Here is a 16,613-nt window from a genome sequence, read left to right as displayed (position 1 = left end):
GTTAGCAACACTATAATCTAGCCAACAGTTACATTCCTGAACAACTATCCATTTCCTTCCTCCCCTTCAGAACATGCTCCTGAAAACAGTCAGTTCTTATTTTTTCCAGGACTTGTCTTTGCTCATGCTATTCTCTAGAGCGTTTTCCCACTCCTCTCAAATCTGTACATACTTAAGACTCAAGCCATGCCATACTTACATAAATCTGTATCAATTTTCATACTTCACTGCACACTCACTCCCTATCTTCATTTTGGTATGAAGTTTACCGTGTATGGCCAACTGATTTTTTTTCATAAAGGTAAAATATGATTCAATGGGGCAAGTGTAGTCTTTTCAACTAATGGTTTTGGAACAGTTGGACATCCACAGGCAAAAGGAAAAGAAAAACAAAGACTAAAGACATAAACCTCCTATCCTGTGCAAAAATTAACCCAAAATGGATCACAGATCTAAATGTAAGACATCAAATTCCAAGTATCTCTCTGACCTAGGATTAGATAAAAGAGTTCTGACACATGCATGATGCCAAAAACACAATTCATATATCAATAAGTTGGAATTCATCAATTAAAATCTTTTGGACTAAAAAAGACAATATTAATAGAGGAAAAGACAAGCCACAGACTGAGAGAGTATATTTACAAATCACTTATCTGTCAAAGTGCTCGTATTCAGAATATACAATATACAAAGGACACTCTAAAATCAACAATAAGGGGCGCTTGGGTGGCTCAGTGGGTTAAGCCTCTGCCTTTGGCTCAGGTGATGATCTCAGGGTCCTGGGATCGAGTCCCGCATTGGGCTCTCTGCTCAGCAGGGAGCCTGCTTCCTCCTCTCTCTGACTGCCTCTCTGCCTACTTGTGATCTCTGTACGTCAAACAAATAAATAAAAACTTTTTTAAAAAAATAAATTAATTAAATAAAATAAAATCAACAGTAAGAAAACAAACAATCCAAACACAAAATGGGCAAAATATACGAACAGACAAGTCACCAAAAAAGATAGATGTTCAACATCATTAGCCACTAGGAAATGCAAATTAAAGCCATGATGCGATAGTACTGCACACCTATCATCATGGCTAACATAAAAAATACTGCCAACCCCAAATGCTGGCGAGAATGTGACAAAACTGCATCTCTCATAGAGTGATGATAGGACTGTAAAATGGCAGCTATAGTGGAGACGTTTGGCAGTTTCTTAAGTTAAACACTCACTTACCCCACAACCCAACATTCGTACTCCCAGGCATTTATCCTAGAAGAATAAAAACTTAAATTCACACTAAAACCTGTACATGAATACACACTTCCAATTACGGAATGAATGAGTCACAGAAAGGCACATTGTAAGGAATATAGTTAATAATGTAACAGCGATGCCTCCTGACAGATGGTAGCTATATGTGTGGTGTAGGCAGTGGAATCCATAATGTGTCCAATAACTTTTGTACACCTGAAACTAATGTAACGTTGTGTCAATTATACTCAAAATAAATCGGGGGGGGGGGGGCAGACAAACCCTGAACTTGAGTGTTCATAGCAGCTTTATCTGTAATTGCCAAAAACCAGAAACAATCCACAGCTCCTTCAGTGGGTTAACAGTTAAATGAAATGTGACTGAGCCATACACTGGACACACACAGTACTATTAGCAAAATCAGAAAATTGACATTGATACAGTATTAGTAATTAAACTACTTATTCGAATTTCAGTTTTTACATTCTTTTTCTGAGTGTATGTATAGTCCTAGGACAGTTCATCATGTGTAAAGACTTTTGTAACCATCACAACAATCAGGATACAGAACTGTTACTACGTAGAAACTCCTCTGTGCTACCTCTTCAGAGTTAACACACCACCCCACCAGCCTCGACCCCTCAGACAATGATTTGTTCTCCATTTCTACAATTTTATCACTTCAAGAATACTATATAAACAGGGGGCGCCTGGGTGGCTCAGTGGTTTAAGCCTCTGCCTTCGGCTCAGGTCACGGTCTCAGGGTCCTGGGATCGAGCCCCGCACTGGGCTCTCTGCTCAGTGGGGAGTCTGCTCCCCCCCCCCCGCCTGCTTGTGATCTCTCTCTCTCTGTCAAATAAATAAATAAAATCATTTTAAAAAAATTTTTTAAAAAGAATACTATATAAACAAAATGATACAGTCACACACCCTTCTGAGATTGGCTTTTTTTTTTTTTAAAGATTTTATTTATTTGACAGAGAGAGATCACAAGTAGAGAGAGAGAGGAAGAAGCAGGCTCCCTGCCTAGCAGAGAGCCCGATGCGGGACTCGATCCCAGGACCCTGAGATCATGACCTGAGCTGAAAGCAGAGGCTTTAACCCACTGAGCCACCCAGGCAGCCCTGAGATTGGCTTTTGTCACTCGGCCGTACAATGCCTGTTGAGCTCCACCCAAACTGTCGCATGTCGACAATATTGTTCCTTTTTTTATTATGAGTGGGTGTTCCATTATATGGCTAAACCACATTTTATTGAACCGTTTACCCACTGAAGGACTGGTGGACTTGTTCTCGGGTTCTGGCTATTATTTCAAAAGCTGCTATGAACATTCATGTACAGGTCTTTGTGTGAAAAAGTTTTCATTTTTCTAGGATAAATCCTCAAGAATGCAATTGTTAAGTGTATGTTTAGCTTCTTAAGAAACTGCCAAACTCATTTCCAGAGCAGCTGTACCATTTTACATTCCTACCGGCAGCATGAAAGGTAACGTAAATTTGCAAAGTCACAGTTTCTAAAATACTTTCTAAAGGCCTGAAAAACCAGGACGACTAAGCCTCTAAAGTGTCATAACCTGAGCTTAGTTTGTAAAAAATGAATTTTTAAAACTTTTATCTTGATTCCCAAATAAAAGACTTTTCCTTACTACCTCTCACAAAAAAATTTATACTTAGATATAATCCCTTTGTTGCTAGCAAGCTCTGTTGCCATATTATATAGTAAACTGCAATAAGAAGTGAAAAAAAGGCAATACTGCCAACAGAAACAGTACAAGTTTGCTTCTATGTCTTCCAGACATAGCTTTTGAAGACTGAAGGTTTAAAAGCACTTTCCAACTCTTAGTATTGTGAAATGTGTTCACAATGCATTTATACATAGTATCATCAAACAATGGCACTTGTTCAGCTGTTACTTGGTAAAACAATTGGAGAAAAAGCAATTAATCTGAAGTAAAGCTATAGTTATCTTAGCTGTAAAATTTCCAAATTCATGATTTTTTAAAATTTTAAATATAATTGACAAAGATGGATAATGGAGTCTCTTTTGGGTTCTTAAAACTAGGAGCTAGCTGCGGAGCAGACATCCACGTGCAAACAGCAGCAAGACAGCCAGCCTGCAAAGAGATGAAAAAAATGCACAGAAAGAACTCTAACTTCCCCTGAAAGAGGGGGAGATTTGGCGGGGGGGAGTGGGGGGGGCTGCTGTCCTCGTTCCTAATGACTATCCAGTTCTTCAGTCCCTTGTGGGACCAACTAGATAGTGAGGTCCTAAGACAAATGTGCCTTTCCAATAAAGTATATTATCTCTTTAAAAGGTAGAGGTTGGAACACTCCTAAATCTTCCAACTAAGAACCCCTGCAATTTAATTATATGACTCCACCTACTACATCATCCCATTTAATATATATGGCTTTATTGGTAAATATCTTGGTATGTGCGTATGTTTAATATTCCTCCTAAATATTAGCCAGTGTGAACAGTGTCGATCTTAATTTAATCCTAGAGTACTGGTTCCCATCCAATAGGCCAGAAACCCATGGAGAGACAGGAATTATTGCAAAGAATCATCAAAATCCATGTATCTACATGAAGACTAAAGAAACAATATGATTCACACTGTATTTTCCCAAGTTGACAAAGATGCTGTGGCTAACAAATGTCTTAATAAATTTACTGGAGAATGCTACTATTAAGTAGTTTTTCTGTCATTAGTATTTACTGATGAATATTAAAAATCTAACTCCTACTGGGAGGGAAGGACACATCTCATCCCTCTCTAGGCTCTCTAGAGAGCGTTCCTTTTTGAAGGAAGGGTAGTAGGTCCTAGAGCACCTGGGTGGCTCAGTCATTAAGCATCCGCCTTTGGCTCAGGTCATGATCCCAGAGTCCTGGGATCAAGTCTGCATGGAGTCCCCTATCAAGCACGGCACTGGACTCCCTGCTTGGCGGGAAGCCTGCTTCTTCCTCTCTCACTCCCTCTGCTTGTGTTTCCTCTCTCACTGGCGCTCTCTCTCTCTCTCCCTGTCAAGTAAATAAATAAATAATCTTAAAAAAAAAAAAAGAATTGTAGTGGACTGTGTTTGGTTTGAGTGCAGAGATGAAAGACGACACTGGGAGAGGTGGGGCAGAAGGAATTGGGAAAGTGAATGCAATTACTTCAAAACAGCAACCTCAATGCTAGGTAAACAGCATTCAGGAAGCAAGCTGGGAAAAAATTAAAGGGTCTGGCCTTCTTCTCATATTTACAGTGCCAAGTAAGAACTTATTCACAGGCGTTTCAGTCAAGGGGACAAACGTATTCTAGATTACAAACACATCCTAGCTAAGTGCTATGTCAAGATTGCCACCTTCTAAACTAATATTACATCCTTATTAAAAATTCCGTATTTTCTAAATTTATCAATAAGAAGGTAGTTTTTAAAATATGTCCTAAACATATAATAACTTCTTGCGTGCTGAAATGAAAAAATGGCCTCTATTAACTTAAAAGAAACAAACAATAAAGTGTTTAAACACAACTCTCCAATAGCAAGAACAGACTGTTCCTAGCCCAGTTCTCGACATACAGTGAGCAGGTACAGGATGTCTGGTGAATCAATGAGTCCATTTCCGCTCACTCTGAAAAATAACCTCGACAAGCGTGGAAAATATCCTACATCTCCAAAAACTACCCTCCAGTCCTATTCAGTTATCAATCCACTCTCATAACCCAAGAAGACCAATTTGCATGAAAGCCTCACCCACACACACCAGAGGCAGTGCTTAACTCCCATTAGGTTCACTGCCTGATAGATGGTGTTATCAGCATTTGCACATTTGCATAAATTCAGGAATCACCCTTCATTTGATATAAGGTAAATTTTAAAGCTTCCAGTAAGTTTTATTTTTCAAATCAAAAATCCTTTCAAAACTGTATTTTTCAATTCAAAATTCTATTCATAGTACACTGTTATTACGATGACTTTAAGGCAAAATATACAGTTGTCAAAATAAAAATCGTATTTTTTCTTTTCTAGACATTTAGGCATTCACTTATATATTCATTATTTCACATTAGTTCTCAAATACCAAAAAAAAAAAAAAAAAAAAAAGTGGCCTATTTAAGAAATTTTAGGGTCTGTCAACATTTGGAATGTACTGCTGGTTTTATTTATACACTTGCTTCCTGGAATAGAACTTAGCCTAAGCTTTCCACAGAACCATTTCCTGGGCACTTAGTAACTTATTCTATGCCAGGTTCTATGCTTGACACGTTACTCCATTATCCCATTTGTTTAACAAATACCCTCTCATAATTTTTGCAGTACTAAACCAGAAGCCACTACACTATAAACCTGATATCTGTACCAGATACTAGCACTAAATTTACAGTGATACTTCACACAAGTTTTTTGTTATTAAATTCAAGTTGTTCCACTGTATTAAAACAGAATCGGATCAGCAATGTTTGAGATGCACAGGGAATAACCATCTGGGATCGCTTCAGCAGAGAAAGCTATTATTAGGTGACTACTTAAGTCACATTCCTTCTATGGGTAGATGCACATAACCTTATCTATCCAGAAATGCAATTCCAATCACTACACGCCATTTTGAACAGCATATTCTAAATAAAATGATTACATAGAACCCTAGCTTTCCTCTGAAATTGCTTTAAAATTGTAGATTAAATTCTCCCCAAAGAGATGCTCAGCATATGGTAAAAAGGGGTCTTGATTCTGAACTCTGAAAAATAAATCATAACATTTTTTTCCCTCTTGTGCGTTCAGACTCAACAGACAAGCAATTCGGGGAGGGAGGAGGGAGGGAAGGAAGGAGGGAGGGAAGGAAGGAGGGGGGAGGCGGGGAGAGAGGATGGATGGTCGGATGGGTGGACTAATGAGGCTCTTCGACAGCTCCCTAAAACCGCCTCTCCAACAGCAAAACTGTTATCTCCAAGTTGGTGCAAGAAAGGGAGCTGGGGGGAGGAAAGGAAGAGTCGATACAAAGAAAAACAAAAATGAGTGACTTGACAAAAAAGAAGTTTAAAAAAATGGAGGGCCTCAAGAGGAACCTAGTGTCTGCCTCTCTCTACCTCTCAGCCCAACGACTCTGGTACTGCCCGTGGAATTTAACTGCAGCACCTAAGCGCTCTGAGACTAGAACCAAAAACTATTTCGGCGGTAGGAAAAACCGTGTGATGCCCTGGGATACACCTGCATCAGTACAGGCTGCCCGGGTCAGCCAGGGCAGGAGGAGGCATACGAAATCCCTTAGAATGTAAACGACCCACGGCGCTCCACGCCCGGCACCATGCCCCCCAGGCAAGCTCTTACCCGGCCTCCCCGGACCTTGACACGGTGCTAAGGTGACAGTCTCCCACCCTAAGTGTCCCGGGCCTGGAACGCTCTCCTCAGGGGAACAGGCTCCTTCTCCCCTCTCAGTTCTCCAGTCAAACCTCCCCTCCTCTGGGATGCCCTTCCTCACCCCCACCACTCTGGCCTCCAATCGCCTGTCCTGGTTTCAAAGGAGATTTCGGGGTCTGCAAACTGCAGCGTTTGCTTCTATTCGGTGTTTCCCCTCCCGACTGTGAACTTCATGATGCCAGAGGGACCTCCTCGGTCCTTGCTGGCCCCTGGTCCCCGGCCCTGAGACCAGGCCCCGAGTGCCCAGGACGCGAGGCAGGTCTGAGCGCGCGAGAGCGAGCAAACAGGCGGAGAGGGGTGGAGTGGGAGAGGGCGGCCTGGCAGGTGCAGGAAGCCGGGGCCGCCGCCGGGCCTGAGGGGAAGCGGCAGGAAGGGACGCCCGCGCGGCGCCGCCCGAAGTCACGGACGCCCGGACGTCCCGCGCAGGCCCAGCCCCCGGCCGCCCCTCCGCGGCCCCCACTCGGCGCCCGCGCTCTCGGACCCCGCCGCCCGCGGCCTCCCTACCCCGAGCCGGAGATGCGTCGCCTTCTGCACTGTACGAACTTCCCGCCGCTTTCGCCGACTTGCAACTCCGCGGCGGTGTCGGCCCCGTCACACCCTGCAGTATAGAGACTTCCCATTGGCTGAGGGCGAGCGGGAGAGGCGGGGCAGCCGCGGAGCGGGGCGGGGCCCGCGCCAGCCCGTGCCGCCTCCGCATGCATGTCGGGAGTTGTGGGCCGGCGCTCCCACTGTGTGCTGGGAAATGGAGTCTTTCCCAGGCCCAAGGCGATCCGGGTCCCTCCGCCCACCTGGGCTTCCGGGAAGTGTGGTTTACCGCTTGTGAGTCAGTCCTGATCAGATACTGTACCCTTCAATGCTGTTGGAATCGATGTAAGTATTGCCAGTGTTCGCAGTTGCTTGATTTGTTAAGTAAGTGTGTTTGCAAAGGGTGGATGTAAAAGAAGCCCTATAGTCCCATGGACTAAGGGTCTCCTTCTGCCTACTTGCGCTCGCGTTTTCCCACCTTCTGCTCCAGCACCCCGGAAGGCTCGTCCCCCTCACCATCTCCCCAGCTTGGTTCAGTACACCAGGGCCTGGATCTGGAAGAGAACAGCCCGCAATGCAAACCCTAGCTCCTTCACTTTGTGGCTTTGTGACCTAAAGCAAGTTACTTAACCTCTATAAATCTTGCTTTCCTGTTTGTCAGGATTAAATTAGATGATCTATACAGTATTTTGCACATAGTAGGTGCTCAATAAATAGTAGATAGTATTAATATTATTCTGCCCAACGATTGTCAGACATCTAAATCCTGTCTTTCAAAGCCTACTTCAATGTCTACCTAACCTTCTGTATCATCTCATCTATAATTATCTTATGCCATGGTTTCCTTTATATTTACAATAAATTGTCTAAACCTCCATCAGCCATGCAGCTGTAAGCTAACTGCGGACTGGAACAATGTTCTAGCTCAAAACCACCAAAGCCATAGGCAGAAGGATATTGGTGAGGAGGTTTGTTGAGGAGGATGGGTATTCCCCTGGATCCTTGTTGGCAAGGCACCTCCAGTTGGCTGGGTGCCTCAGCTGAAGGTCACTGATCCCCGGCCCTCCCCTCCAGCTTACAATGAAAGCTCCCTCCCTGTGTGCCTCAGATCTGCAGACAAGGACCACAACTATTCTGAGCCACAAGTTACTGTCCCACCCCTGTGGTTCCCACACCCACACTTTTGTTAATAGTCTCCTTGCAAATAAACCCTCCTCAGATCATCTTATCTCAAACGTGTCATCTGCTTTCTGTTGAGACCCCAAAGGAAACACATGTACAAGGTGAGCACTCAAATATTTGTCACCAAAGAGGTCTCAAGATCACACATCTCATGAGTGTGGAATTCCCCAACAAGACAATATGTTCAGAATCTATTGAGAAAATTACACTCTACACACACACATGCATGCACATGCACATGCACTCCTATGCTAAGACTTGGAACAGGATTTATCTGTCACACTGTGACCATGTTCCCCTAACTTCAACATATGCACACAGAAGAACTGTCCCTGCTTCCATGCTGGGTTCACAACAGGCTGGCCTTAAAGCACAGTTAGGCCAGCAGCAGTGCCTGGAGTGTTCCAAGGTGAGAATGGAATATACTTATTCTGGAGCTTGTAGTTATGTCACCCAAAGTTGGATGGCTTACTGTTAAATGCTACTCTAGTGCAGCTATGTTCCAAGGCAGTAGCTAACACCTCCAGCACCACCCACACATGCTGAGATGTCCTTCCAGTGCAGAGCGTGGCAAGGGAGCAGTCCAAGATGCCGTCATGGAGACAGTGTGTCTGAAATGCTGTAGATGGGGATACACCCCTGGGACATAGGTATCCCAGGGATACACTTCTGGGATATACCTCTATAGATGGGGATACACCCCTGGGACATCACTGAATTCTGAGGAGTTGGTAGCTTGGTAACAAGATCAGGGTTGCGCAGAAAGTTGACCCATGAGAACCTGCTATGGCTGGGTTTTAGAACTTCAGAATTGAACTAGAGAGGACAGATTCATGAATATAACCCTACCATCTATGCAAAAATCATCTACAGTCCAAACAGATGCTTACTGAGCTCTTACTCTGAGCCAGGGTATGAGCTAACCTCTGGGGACTCTAGGGATTCTGTTTTAACTAATGTTTAAGGAGCCTCTATCACCTGTTAGACACTGTGCTTTTTCACATCCATTATTTCAGTTCTTAAAGGGGGAAAAATATCTCCAAGACTTTAAATTATTCCAGGTCCCCTGAATCTACTAAGTATTGTTTTCACTGCCTCCATATGCACAGCCCCAGTATATATTAGGAAACTTAGAAAGAAATATTTTCAATGCAGGAATAGAGATTTGTACAAAAAGCTGTCACCGTCAGTTAATAGGATTCCTGGCTCACAGATCATCATAGATAAAGCAGGGTGACCCGTAAGTGGGCTCAGCTCAATGAATAAAAATTTCCCAGCTTCCTAGCAAAGGGAGACCAGCCAAAAATCTATGCATGGGATCTTTATTGATTTGCCAGATAGCCAGGCCCCAGATTGCCCTTTTTTTATTTCCAGGAGACCTACCAGCTCTTGTAACCCTGGTACAAAGGCACAGAAAGGTAACAATAGAGCAGGGCATTTTGACGACGAGAGAGAATGTTGGTATTGGCTAGACCATGGTGGAAAAGGTCTGCAAAGTTCAAACAAATGTAGTCACTAAGAGGAAACATTGCCCTGGCAGGCTGCCCAGCAGTTGCTGGTTCTGCTCATGAGTCAGTTCATGAGTCTGGTCCTTGTTGCTTTCATCTGTAGGATGGGAATAATCATCCTGGGCCAACCAGTTCTCTGCCTTCCCCAGTACTTTGAGAGGACTTTGATCTACTTGGAACAAAGCTGCTGGGGTGTCATTAGTTAATATAGGCAACCTAACAACAACCCCAGGGAATATTACCTCCTGGGAGGAGGGGAAAGGGAGAAGAGGGAAGGGTAGAATGTGTATGAGGGTCTTCTGAGTCCCTTGCCCCTGGTTTCAATGTCTCCTTTCATCCCAGGTTCCCAGAGCCATTATTTCCATTTTAGCAAGGACTTTTGATCATCTACCATGTGCCAGGCACAAGTTTCCTTAAAAAATTTATAATCTAGTGGGAAAGCCAGACATGTCTACAAATTCTAGGAGCCATGAATCTTTATGAGCATGTATTATGTGTGGGAAAACTACCCCCGATAACCCTGAGAGGTGCATAATATGATCCCCAGTATCCAGGTGAGGAGACAAAGCCCCAGAAAAATGAACTGATTTGTTCAAGGACACTGCTGCTGACCAATAGAGCTGTCTGACTCCATATTCATCCTGATACCAGTTACAGCTGCTGATACTGGAAAAGGTAATGATGTAAGGACTAACTACTGGTGGCACACAGACTCTGCAGTGAGAACACAGAAAGAAGGGCACGTTGTTCTGCCAAGCTCCATAAACAAGGTGACAGACACTGACCTAGTTACTCTACTGAACTAATCTGGTGAGTACCACAGTAGAAACAGGTCCTTTTGGATTTAATGACACAATAATTGATGATTATAGATTATTCAAAGGTCAGAAGTGGACAAGGGGAGGTTTAAAGGCCTGGGAAATTGCTTCCTCCTCCTCCCTGTCTTTATCCTGATGATGATGACGATGGAGGTGATGGTGATGATGACTGCTTCCATTCATTGTTTTAAGCATTTTCCAGGAATTGTGCTAATACTTTCCCAACCAAATTTCAAGAAATCTTCACAATAGCCCTTGGAGGTTGGTATTACCCCTCCCTCCCCCACTGCAGAGATAAGGAAACTAAAGCTCAGAGAAGGTAAGCAACTGGCTCACGCTCACAGAGCTAGTGAGTGATGCAGTGGACTTTAAGCCAAGGTTTCAACCAACTCAGAAGACTGAATGTTTAACCACCTCCCCTGCAGCGCACCAACCATTTATTATTTCATGTGCTTCTATCTCTTCAGCCAGTTTTCAAGATACCATAGTTATTTGTCTTCCCCAAGTTCTGAGAGATTAATGGTACAGGAAATTGTAATGTGTGCACCTCCAAGAACGACTGTGCTGCTTCTCAGTGTCCTGGCTCACCAGCTCTCAGTGGAGGATGCTGGTAGATGCATTACTGTCTGCCTACTCGGGAGGAGTGAAAAATGGGGTCACTGACATTCAGCAGACACTTCTACCATCATCTGCTGCCCCTTCCTACTACAGAGGCTGCAAAGCTAAAACCTGCATTGCCCAGCCCCCTAAGTGTTTAGGACTCGAAATGTGTATTAGGCTCCACCAGGCGAAACTCCTCAAGAAGATTTGGAGGGCAAGAGTGAGGCATCAACCCAGTCATGGAGTCTTGGGATTTTATGCCACCGCATTCCAATCCCACGTGTCTTATTTCACAAGTGTCAGAAAGCGATTGCTCTGGTGGCAGGAACAGCTTCCTGATCCCTGGATGGCAGCTACAGTTGTGAGTATGTGTAGTAAAGAATTTAACCTTGCCCAAAAGAGCTCTGACCTTCATCCCAGCTTCTGGGAGGTGATCTTGAAGACCTTGAAATGCCACGTTTGATAGGAGTGTCTCTGTTTGCCTGGGAGCCTTGGGTCACCAGATGGTCCAACAATATGATTTAGGGTAGGGCCATGTTGGAAGTACCAACAACACCATTTATGGCAGGTGCCCTGGGTAATGCAATATCAGTCAACCTCCAGAGGGTTTAGAGACTGAGATCAGCCACGTGGGCCATCGATCATACTTTGGGGCCAAGCCCCAATAAGAACTCTGGACATTGAGACTTGGGTGTCTGGTGGGCAAAACTAACAGTATCATCCCATATTGATGCTGGGAAGTCATGCTTTCCTAACCCCATGGGAAGAGGACAACTGATGCTCTACACTTGGAATCCTGGGCTCTGCTTGTTCCCTTGGCAATTTTAATCTGTATCCTACCCATGAGTATACCATGAATTGGCTAGAACTCTCACAACATTATCTAAACTTGCAAGTCCCAATGGCATCCTCCTCGTCCTTCCCCTCTTCAACTGGCAAGGCAGTTCTGCAGAGTTCCAGCTAGTTCTGCTAGTCCACCCCTTCCGCAATATTATAAAGCACTAACCTCTTGTATTAAATCAGTTTGAGCTGGGACAACTGGGTGGCTCAGTTGGATAAGTGACTGCCTTCGGCTCAGGTCATGATCTTGGAGTCCCGGGATCAAGTCCCACTTTGGGCTCCCTGCTCAGTGGAGAATCTGCTTCTTCCTCTGACCCTCCCCCTTCTCATGCTCTCTCTCTTTCTCTCTCTCTCTCTCTCTCTCAAATAAATAAATAAAATCTTTTTAAAAAACCACTTTGTGCTTAAAATGCCTTGAATGGTTGTTGTGTCCTGTGTTAAACTTTAAGACAGGAAAGGAGCTGGCCTTGGTAAAGGGCCTCTCGTATCAATTCTAATATGAAGGCTTTTCACTATTTAACATCTCTGAAACCAGAATATGTCTCGTGATCAATGCCAATTGTAATTGGCAGTGATTTCATCTTTTCTTTATCAGTAGCATATAAAATAATGGGGCATGTTATGATTGGTGGATTGGTGGATAAATTCCAGGGTATCCGGTGCTTGCTTCATTAGAACTTCTCTCTAGATCATCTCTCCTGTTCACTCCACTTCCCACATCACACACTGGATTTGACACTCTCAAACACTCAGGGGCATGAGCTTTCCTCCTTTCTCCCACTCCACACTTTCTGAAAGTGAAGACAAATGTCCTTAGAGAAGCAGGGTGGTAATATGATAGTAGTTTTGTGATTGAGACAGACCGGAGTCTGGAACCTCCTTCCGCCATTTAATTGCTGTGTGACCTTGTAGATACTATTAACCTCACTGAGCCTCTTTCTTCTCCTGGAACTGCTTGTAGTTATCGGGATTAAATGAGACAGTGTGTGCCAAGTTCATGGTCCTTGGCCACTCAGTAGAAGTTGCTTTCCTTCTCCTGTTTATCCCTCTCTTACTTCTCTCCTTCTAAACATCAGGAGGTCCACCTCCAGGAACCCCTGCCAGAGGCTGTCATCATTGATTGCCGGTGACTAGCCACAGACTCAAGTCCAATACACGTACATGCTCATATCAGCTGCCAGGTTGCAAACTAGGAAAGGAAGGAATGCTCTTCCAGAACAAAAGCAAATTGTTGCTTTTCTTTTCAACCATCCAATTCTTATTATGTTTTGATTTCAGGGCTGCTCCAAGATTCCAGAACAAAAGACACTATTTGTGAGCATTGTTATGAGACTCAAAGGGGCCCTGAGCAAAACAAAATCATTTTATCACAAAAGAATTGGAGAGACTCGTTTCCCAATGTAGTCGTTGCCCGCAAAATGCATTTTTTCCCATTTTCCACACATCAACACCATCTCCACCACCTTGCTTTAACTAAACCCATAGCCTGTCAATTAATCTATAGGCAAATATTTTCCAATAATAGTAAGTGAAAGATGGGGTCCCTGGGAGGCCCAATCAATTGAGAAAGCAACTCTTGATTTCAGCTCAGGTCATGATCTCGGGGTCTTGGGATCGAGCCCCGCATTGGGCTCTGTGCTCAGCGGGGAGCCTGCTTGAGATTCTCTCTCACCTTCTCCCTCTGCTCCTCCCCCACTTGCACACATGCACACATGCATGTGCTCGCTCACTCTCTCTAAAATAAAATAAATAAATCCTTAAAAAAATGACTGAAAGATTTTAGCAGTTACCCTGTGCCAGGCATGGTCCTAAGTACACGATATATACCCATCTCAACTGGTCTTCCCAGGAGCTCTGTGAGGGAAGTACCATTATTAACTCATTTTGCAGGCAAGGAAGTTGAGTCTTGGAGAAAGAAGTTGGGCCACTTGCCCAAAGTCATATAGTAAGTGATGGAGGCAGATTTGAACTCAATCTGTACAATGTCAATGATTATGCTTTTCCTGTATGTCAAAGGGAATGTGGTATCTGACAGTGTAGACTGGCACAGGGCCCCTGACCTTCAGAAATCTGGGATCTGGTCGTCATTGAGGTAAATGTCAAGGTCAGACGCAGGAGAAATCTGAATGAGCCAGGGCTCTTTGAGAAGACCGAGTACAGTGGGCTGGATTTTGTTAATATGAATTCCTTTACTCCTCTTCCCTCCCCCCATTAATCTCTCTGTACCCTCTGCCTCAGGGGCAGAAAGTCACAAGGAAGAGAGCCAGAGAACAGAGACAGCACCTCTCAGCTTTTTAATTTTAAAATTTTAACTTTTGAAACTCATGGCCGAAGCAATATAATTCAGAAAAGATTTGTGAGTTTCAAAAGGTTGGGTTTTTAAGTGTCAAAGGTCAAGGTCTCGGAGGTAAGACCAACACTGAGGGTGGAGGAAACAGAGAAGGAAGAGGGAGGCGAAAGGATGAGGTGCCAAGGTGTCCCTGAGAAGGGTCCCGTGTGTGTCCTGCCCCTTCCCAAGACCAACCCCAGACAGTGAGTGTGCTAGAACCCCATGTGGGACAAATCTGATGTGCCTCAAGGCATGGGAGCCCACCTTGTCTCCCAAACCCTGGGCTGCTTGTTGGGTCTTGGACACTGCTTCCATGGTGCTCTGGGCTGATTTGGGGGTCCCCCAAAAGTTTATATTTGGAAATCCTGACCCCTGGCATCTCAGAATATGCCTTTATTTATAGATAGGGTCTTTAAGAGGTGATTAAGTTAAAATAAGGTCATATGGGTGGGCCCTGACCCAATATGACTGGTGTTCTCTTTTTCTTATAGATTTTATTTATTTGAGAGAGAGAGAGAGAGAGAGAGAGAGCAAGAGCATACACAAGCTGGGGAAACAGCAGAGGGAGGGAGACATAAACTCCATGCTTAGCATGGAGCCCAACATAGGGTTCAATCCCAGGACCCTGGGATCATGACCTGAGCCAAAGGTAGACGCTTCACCCAACTGAGCCACCCAGGCACCACGACTGGTGTTGTAAGAAGAGGAGGTTAGGACACAGACAAGCACGGAAGGACAACCACGTGAGGCCACAGGGAGAAGGGGGCCACCTACAAGCCAAGGAGACAGGCGTCAGAAGAAAGCAGTCTTGTCATCACTTTAATCTTGGACTTGCAGTGAAAATACATTTCTTCTGTTGAAGCCAGTCTGCAGTGTTTTGCTCCAGCAGCTCAAGCCAATGAATACACACTGTAACCACGCCCTCAAGCTGCAGAGCTGGGCTGCCAATCCCACAGCACCGGGGTACTTCTGCCCGTTCCTGAGGTTCCAGGACCTGGCTCTGGGCTTAGCGTTCTGTCTCTACTGGGCACCAGCAGGTGCAGCAACCCGGCTGACCACCAGCCCAAGCGCCCGTGCTTATCCTGTTACTCTGTTTAGAGGGAAACTTCTATGAGGCCGAAGGTGTGAACAGAGGGAGAGATGATGGCCCAAGTGTGCTTTCAGATGTACGCTAGACAAATAGAATTTCGGGAAAATAGCAGAAGGGCACAGGAATGGAAATGTGTCATATGTCTGTTAAGGGAGACTTTGAGAGGGTGTTGACTTCTTGAATCCTTACTATCCACCCTGAAAGGCAGGTGTGATTATCAGGACCTGGCACATGAGGCACAGACCTGTTGACTGTGGCTGTAGCTAGTTAGTGACCGAATGGGGCTTTATACTCAGGACGGTCTGACTCCAGAACTATGGTAACTCCACAACGCCCACTGAAATGAGGTAGTAGACTTTTTTCTTCTCTTTTTCTGGCTGATGCCTTGAGAGAGATGAAGAATCAGCAGGTTGATGGATTATACTCACTTCAAGCAAACAAGCCAATCGTTTTGTGCCAGCAGGTGTGGCTTGATTGCAGACCATTAGTGACCATTAATAAAAGAAGCTCGGGCTGCAATCCACCAGTATGTTTGAATTTCCCCGGATTTGCATTTCACACCAGGGAGCTGAGCTCAGCCAATATTTTCATAAGCTAACACCTGCAACAGAAGCATAAGGCATGAATTAACTGTGGTAACATTTATCTCTGGGAATGAAAATACAAGCCAAAGGATCATTTGTGAACGTGATCATTCTTCCCCCCGACTGTCATTGGTCTTAGGTGAGCGCAATGATAAGGACTCAGGTGTTTTGAAAATTTGTCAAGCAGCTTTAAGAGGACTCAGGACATTTGGCGTCCATTTGCAGCATGCCTTTGATGCAACTGCCTGCTTAACATTATACACGCATTGTTGAACAAAGTTTACTGAGCACCTACTATGCCCTAGGCACAGTGTTGGTTCTCAGGATGGGGAAGAACAAAATGAGATTGCTGTCCCCAAGAGGCCACACTCTGCTGGGGCAGATGGACACAAAGTGACTGTTACAGGACAGTGATGGCTGCATTAGGAAATGGGATTGCTATTCCTTCCCTCAAATTCCCACGAGGACAATTCCATCCCACATCCCAGG

The 16,613-nt window shown here is 44.5% G+C and overlaps 1 protein-coding gene across 2 annotated transcripts in view; it reads right to left on the bottom strand.

Annotated features, from left to right (window-relative positions):
* LOC111148483 (vaccinia related kinase 1) overlaps positions 1-7,229 on the bottom strand; it is a 79,649-nt gene extending 72,420 nt beyond the window's left edge. Inside the window, exon 1 of one of the 2 annotated variants that reach the window (XM_022505058.1) lies at positions 7,153-7,229. The gene's annotated coding sequence lies outside the window, so the exon portion shown is untranslated. The remainder of the gene's footprint in view (positions 1-7,152) is intronic. The other variant, XM_022505062.1, reaches the window with a different exon arrangement.
* Positions 7,230-16,613: the final 9,384 nt, after the last annotated feature.

The sequence above is a fragment of the Enhydra lutris genome, unplaced genomic scaffold (assembly GCF_002288905.1).
Source record: "Enhydra lutris kenyoni isolate GAN:26980312 unplaced genomic scaffold, ASM228890v2 scaffoldscaffold20, whole genome shotgun sequence".
NCBI lineage: Eukaryota > Metazoa > Chordata > Mammalia > Carnivora > Mustelidae > Enhydra > Enhydra lutris.
This window is presented reverse-complemented; position numbering and strand designations above follow the sequence as displayed.